This window comes from Labrus bergylta, chromosome 21 (assembly GCF_963930695.1).
Source record: "Labrus bergylta chromosome 21, fLabBer1.1, whole genome shotgun sequence".
Taxonomy (NCBI): Eukaryota; Metazoa; Chordata; class Actinopteri; order Labriformes; family Labridae; genus Labrus; species Labrus bergylta.
Window position 1 is genome coordinate 5,609,672 of NC_089215.1, and position 5,914 is coordinate 5,615,585.

Genomic DNA, 5,914 nt, shown 5'->3' on the forward strand with positions numbered 1-5,914 from the left:
TCTCGCTCTGACTTTGAGAACAGAGCCAGGTGGTCCTACAAGTTCACTGACCGCAGGGCTCCGCCTCCTTCTTGTGTAAGAGCAAGTGTCACTGTAATCGGTTTTGTGCTGAAATGGCTTGGCTCTGTATCACTTGAGACCATGGAGCACAGATTAACATCTACAATTCAGCAAGTCCATCTGCTGAGGATGAGTTTAACAGGACATCTTGCTGTCATAAGATGTGTAAGATGTTTTAAAGAAGCTGACTGTGGCGGTGACTCGTGGTCAAAGGACCAGCTGTAAATACGGTTACTAAACTAATTCACACAAATTAGCTTAGTAGCCTTTGGCACAGGCTTGTTTGAGAGGAAAGGGTATTTGAATTCACCAGCCACAGCGGCATGTTGAAAAAAAATAAAAAATACCCACCCCGGTACGTCGCTTGTAGAACGGTCCGACTAAACCTATACAATTTATTTGTTTTGGTTTTACAATGTAAAGGTATTTATGTTGACATTGATTTTAAATATATCTGACTGCTTGACTTCATTGATGGAAAGTAGCCATGTGCAGTAATATACACTATTGAGGACGCCTCATGCATCATGATATCGAATCTTTGACAAGAGAATCCTAACCAAATCAAATGGTGAGACCAGTGAAGATACACAGTCCTACATCTTAATCTACAACCCTAAATACATTATTGGGAGTTATATAGAGTTTGGCTTTACTGAAAAGGAGATAAGCATTATGTAGGGCATCTTTGAGGATTTAAACCTGCATTTCCTGTTTCAGGGAAAACACTGAAATGTTTGCTGATCCTCATGTTAGGTTGCTTTTTTTTCCCCAAGTAGCATTATGTTACCCACAATGTCTTTGGAACAGTGTGTCTTTGCAAACCATGCCTCTACTACTTTTAAAAGTTGTTTTTGTTTTCATTGTTTTTGACTCATATATATTTTTGGCCACATGAATGTATGCCGGTAAATGTGGTTCCCTTAAAAGCTAAGGTGTAATTCAAAAACACTGCTGCTGTATAAAAATATAATAATTTATGTGTTTCTCAAGAGATCATAATTAAAAGATATATTAAGTTGTTTAACAGCTGTGTTTACACGGGGGAAAAAATGAGCAGCTTTTAGAAAATGCTTCTTTGAGCCCTTATATGACCAAACTGTCAATCATCTTTGGGGGACCTGGAATTACAGTTATTTTCTTTTTTTTAAGTCTCAAACTTTTTACATTTGTATTTTGCATGTTCATCCTCTATCTCAGCAAAATGTGAATAGCTTGTAAGTTGAAACTCATTCTTGTCAGAGCAGTCCACTTTGTCAAACCAGTTTAACCTGAATACACACCTGCTCCGTTCATATGGCTGAGGCTGACGCTCTTGTTGTTCAGAACGTTGTGAGTGTCTGTGACTGAAGAGGTGGGAGGCACTGTTCTACTTTAAGTAAAAGTCTACTCTATAAAAATAAAAGATTTGAACCGACAGAGAGGTGACCGAAAGCAAAAAGGTAAGACCCATTACTCTTTTTTTTTCTTCTCTTAATGACTGTCTATCACTTCCTTTCCCAGTCGCTTTCCATGCCAAAGGGCCTGATGGAATTTCATTACGTATGATTGAAAACCAATATAGTTTTGAAAGCAGAATGAGATGGAAAGGTGCGCCCAAAAATGCCAGTGTTCCCTCCAGATGCCAGCAATCTAATTTACTGTCGATGGTTATAAATGCGGAGCCACCAGATTGCAAAGATATGATGTTATTCCACCATCAGGGTTATCACTTAATATCTGATAATGTCTGAAGGGAGTGATTGTATCTGACACTTAAAACAGAGGGGGGGGCTCAGATCCTGGGATGAGAAATTATCATTGCTGTAGAAGAATCGTTAATCTGTCAAAGCAATGTGCCTTCACTCAATAAAGCGCTCGTAAAGGGAGTAAAGTTTAGACTGCAGCGTTAATGGTTCACTGTGGTGGAAGATGATTTATCTTTAATGAAACTTAGCAGTTGTACATCTAATATGTTCTTTACGCTTTTGTTTAAAAGGAGTGATAGATATTCAGATGTATCTGAAAGAAGACCTTTTATTCACACTGCTTCCGCAGGTTACAGTTGCTGGAAATAACTGTTAACTATGGCAGCACTTAACCTTAAACTGTTGTAATTATATTTGGCTGCTCAATACCAAGCCTACAGTTTGTGTTTTATTTTTTATGGTCAGTGTGACACCAGAGTACTATGTCAGCTCACATGTTTTACGAGAAGAAATATTATTTTCAGTAGTTTTCCATTAGCTCTGCAGTTAGCCAGAGATTCTCACATATCCAACAACTACTTCCTTCATGTTTTAAGTCACATCACATCTTTATTATTATTTCACTTGAGTTAGGATCTCAGTTTGGTACTAGTGAGCTAAAGTGGGCAGCATAAATTACCATGAGAGGGACTGTGTCCAAAAACACATACTAACATACAGCCTGTGACATACTCTAACAGTATACAGATTTTGACATTAAAGTGCTTTAATCTGAGTTTTTATCTGTTTAAATTTCAATTTCTATATATTTTGTTATTCAACTTTTTATTCTTCTTCTTATTTTAACATTCAACAAACAAACAGACGGCATTGTTGTTGTCCAATAATATCTCCAAAGCCTCCATAACAAGTGAGTACAATATTGGAACCAAAATAACAGTTGAGTAACCACAGTAGTACATTTGTATCATTACAATGCACCAATGGTACTACATGTAAAAGCAAAAAAGCTACCCCATAATCTCTGGAAATTCTCATCTTCATTATTGATTCTGGCTAACACTTTTTCATAAGACACTATTTCTGACGTAAATTCCATCCATTGCTTAAATTGTGGGGGAGGAGGAGGGGCGTACTATTCCATAATCCAAGGATCATTCGGACGGCCGTTATGACCCCTACATTTATCACAACAAGGTCATATTTTCATACTTTTGTCAATTTAGTTTGATCCCCTAATAGGCAAAGCCTTGGTGATCTAGGTCTTGTCATACCCAACCCCTTACCTTTGTGTTCTACGACTTTGTCCCAAAATGGGTTTGCATTCCCTAAGTGCATGCAAAAATGTTTGTGGTTCTGTCTGACATTTCCAACATAATTATTGGCCAGTATGTCCATCCAGTGGAGTTTAGAAGTCCATTGGGAGGACTTCAAAGTTTAGGACTTCTTACCGATAATTCAAGCTACTCTTAAGCTAGCAGTAAATCAGTTAGCGTCTTCTGACTTCTTTGTTTGCTAAAAAAAGAGTTGAAGAAACACAATAAACTCGTCATTCTATTTTACCAGTTCAAATACCCAGAACTGTTCGTTTTGGAAACGAGGAGACCCTCCACGTTATTCAGTTCTAGTTAAAATGTTGTTGTACAGATGTTAGCGATACAACAGCACGGCAAGGCTAGCAGGGCAAACAAGCCAACAACTTAATGCTCCTGTCAGCTAAAGAGCATCAGAAAATCACTGATATTTACATGAAGCAGCTTATCAGTACTAGTTTTAGTCCATGGGTCCATTTGTTTTAGAGGGGACGAGACCTCTAAAACTTCCACTCTAATAAATAAAAGAAATTACAACCAAAATACAAGCTAGCACGCACAAGCGAGCAACATTTACAATAGCTAGCTGCTTCTTATACCCTTTGCCTGCAAAAGAGCATCAGAGAAACACTACTTTTTAAAAGTGGAAATACTTTATTTAGTATTTTTTATCAATGGATAGGCTTATTTAAGAGGGACAAATCGACCTATGGAGGGTCCTACCTTAAAGCAAACCTGCATGTCAGGCTTTAAATTATAATTTTCATTGCTGTTAAAGCTGACAATTATTTTCTCTATTAATTAATTGTGTGGTCCAGAAAGTGTCATAAGATACTAAGAAATGTCGATGAGCGTTTCCCAAAGCACAAGATGACATCCTCAAAAGCCTTGCTTTGTCCAAAACTCAAAGAAATTCAGTTACTCTCTTAGAGGAGTAAAGAAACCAGGAGAGATTCACATAAGCTCGAATCACATACTTTTTTCTTTTTTTATTAAATAGAATGAGTAAAACCCGGTATTTATCATAATAGTTTGTGATTATTTTAATAGTTGACAACTGTTCCTCCAAAACAACAATTCAGGGTTTCAATCTGGATCATTTGCTATCCTGTAAAAATTGTGAATGTGTTGCCATTTATAGAGACCTTGTTTGTGGGGTTTAACTGCCTGCCATGCTTTTGCTGAACAATGGCACAAAAAGAAAAGTGCACACATGCTGTGGAAAATGAAAGTGGACTGACGATCCAAATCATCAATTAAATACTAAAAGACATTATGTTTTCAATTATGCAAATTGTTTGTGTTACGGTATTTTCTCTTTTGTTTTAAAATGCCATTTACTTTTTAGACTGAGGCAGGAATGTTACCTGGGTAGTTGCAGACATTCCTAAAACTGAAGTAAGATGTAGCTTATTAAATAAAAAACACACGCCCAGGAAAGTAAAGTTCAGAAAGGATGAATCACAGCATTCACTGACACAGCAGGAGCTGCCAAGTCTCACCAACCAAAAACAAAAGCAAAGCATTAGGACACTGGATCCTTCATGTTGTTGTTGTAGGCACAGTCTTTATTGTGAAGTCTTAGAGTGTTGGATTCTGTGTTCCTTTCTGTGAAATGTAGCTCATATCTGGCATATATACTGTACAATGTTTACAATCCTGCCTTTTTTTTTCCACAGATCTAATCCCCCTGGCCCCCAACCATTATATCCTGCTTTTTGTGAAAAAACGCCCAAGCAACATGGGAAAAGGTGAGAGCGAGGAGTGGGATGAAAAGTACCCTGACACGGTACAAAACCAGCCTCGGAAACGTGAAGAGGAGCATAAAAGTGAAAGCTCGGAGAGCAAGTGTCCCACATGCTGCTTAAAGACAAGGGACTGTCTGATGAGCGGGGAGTGCGCCCGGTGCCTTCAGATCTCAAGCGTCATCTCCTTCTGTGGGATGTGCATCCGCATGTGGATGTGTAAGTCTCAGAGGCTATCAGCTCAAATTCCTAACACTATGATTGCTTTTTCATAAATTGCTAAATGGCATAAATAATGCCCTGTTTAGAAAAGTGTGAATCCATGCGAACACAGATGTATAACCCTTTTTATATACAAGGTGAAAATGTGTTATATTGTGTGTTTCTTCTGAGAATTCAACTTAATTAACATCCACAGAAACATGAATATCACTATCAGCGAGAGACAATCTTTTTAACATTATTATTTTTTCCTCTTTTCCAATTCTAGAACCCGACGTTGGATTTCAGGACCTGCTTTTACCGGCCGTGGTCATTCTCAGGAACCTCCAGTTATTCTCATTCGGATTTGCCCCTTAAGTTCTCTCTAAGTCTCTTTTCATGTTTATGTATTTAAGATAAACAAATGAACTGTCTGTATTTTGTACACAAAACAAACTTGGGTCGATCAATATGAAAGACTGTAACTTTTATCTGCATGTCTTTGCAAAGAGGTTCATTTTGGAGCCTATCGACCGCTAAAAGTCTAAATTTATTATTGTTAAAAAATATATACTAAGAGGTGTTTAATGATGTAAAAAAACAGTGATTTTACACAAATAAAGAAATGGATTTGACAATGTCTGAAAGTATTTTTAACACAGTTTATCCTCCACATTCTCCCATTAAATATATGTTGGATCTGTGGTTGCCAAATTGAGGGTCAGGACCGCCTAGGGCAGGGATGGGCAACTTTAATTCTCACTGCCAGGGGGCCAAATTGTAGGATATAAAAATGATTAAAATCAATGATATCTCAAATTGAACTCAACATATACCAGTGATCAAATATTATTATGGACATATTTCTGGTTTTCATGATTTCATGGCAGATTTGTCAGATTTTCTT

At 37.4% G+C, this 5,914-nt stretch overlaps 1 long non-coding RNA gene across 1 annotated transcript; it reads left to right on the top strand.

Moving 5' to 3' along the window:
- The first annotated feature begins 1,355 nt into the window (after positions 1 to 1,355).
- On the top strand, positions 1,356 to 5,641 carry LOC136177283 (uncharacterized). Its single transcript, XR_010664923.1, has 3 exons — positions 1,356 to 1,502; positions 4,741 to 5,025; positions 5,297 to 5,641. It is a non-coding gene; the product is annotated as an uncharacterized lncRNA (long non-coding RNA).
- Positions 5,642 to 5,914: the final 273 nt, after the last annotated feature.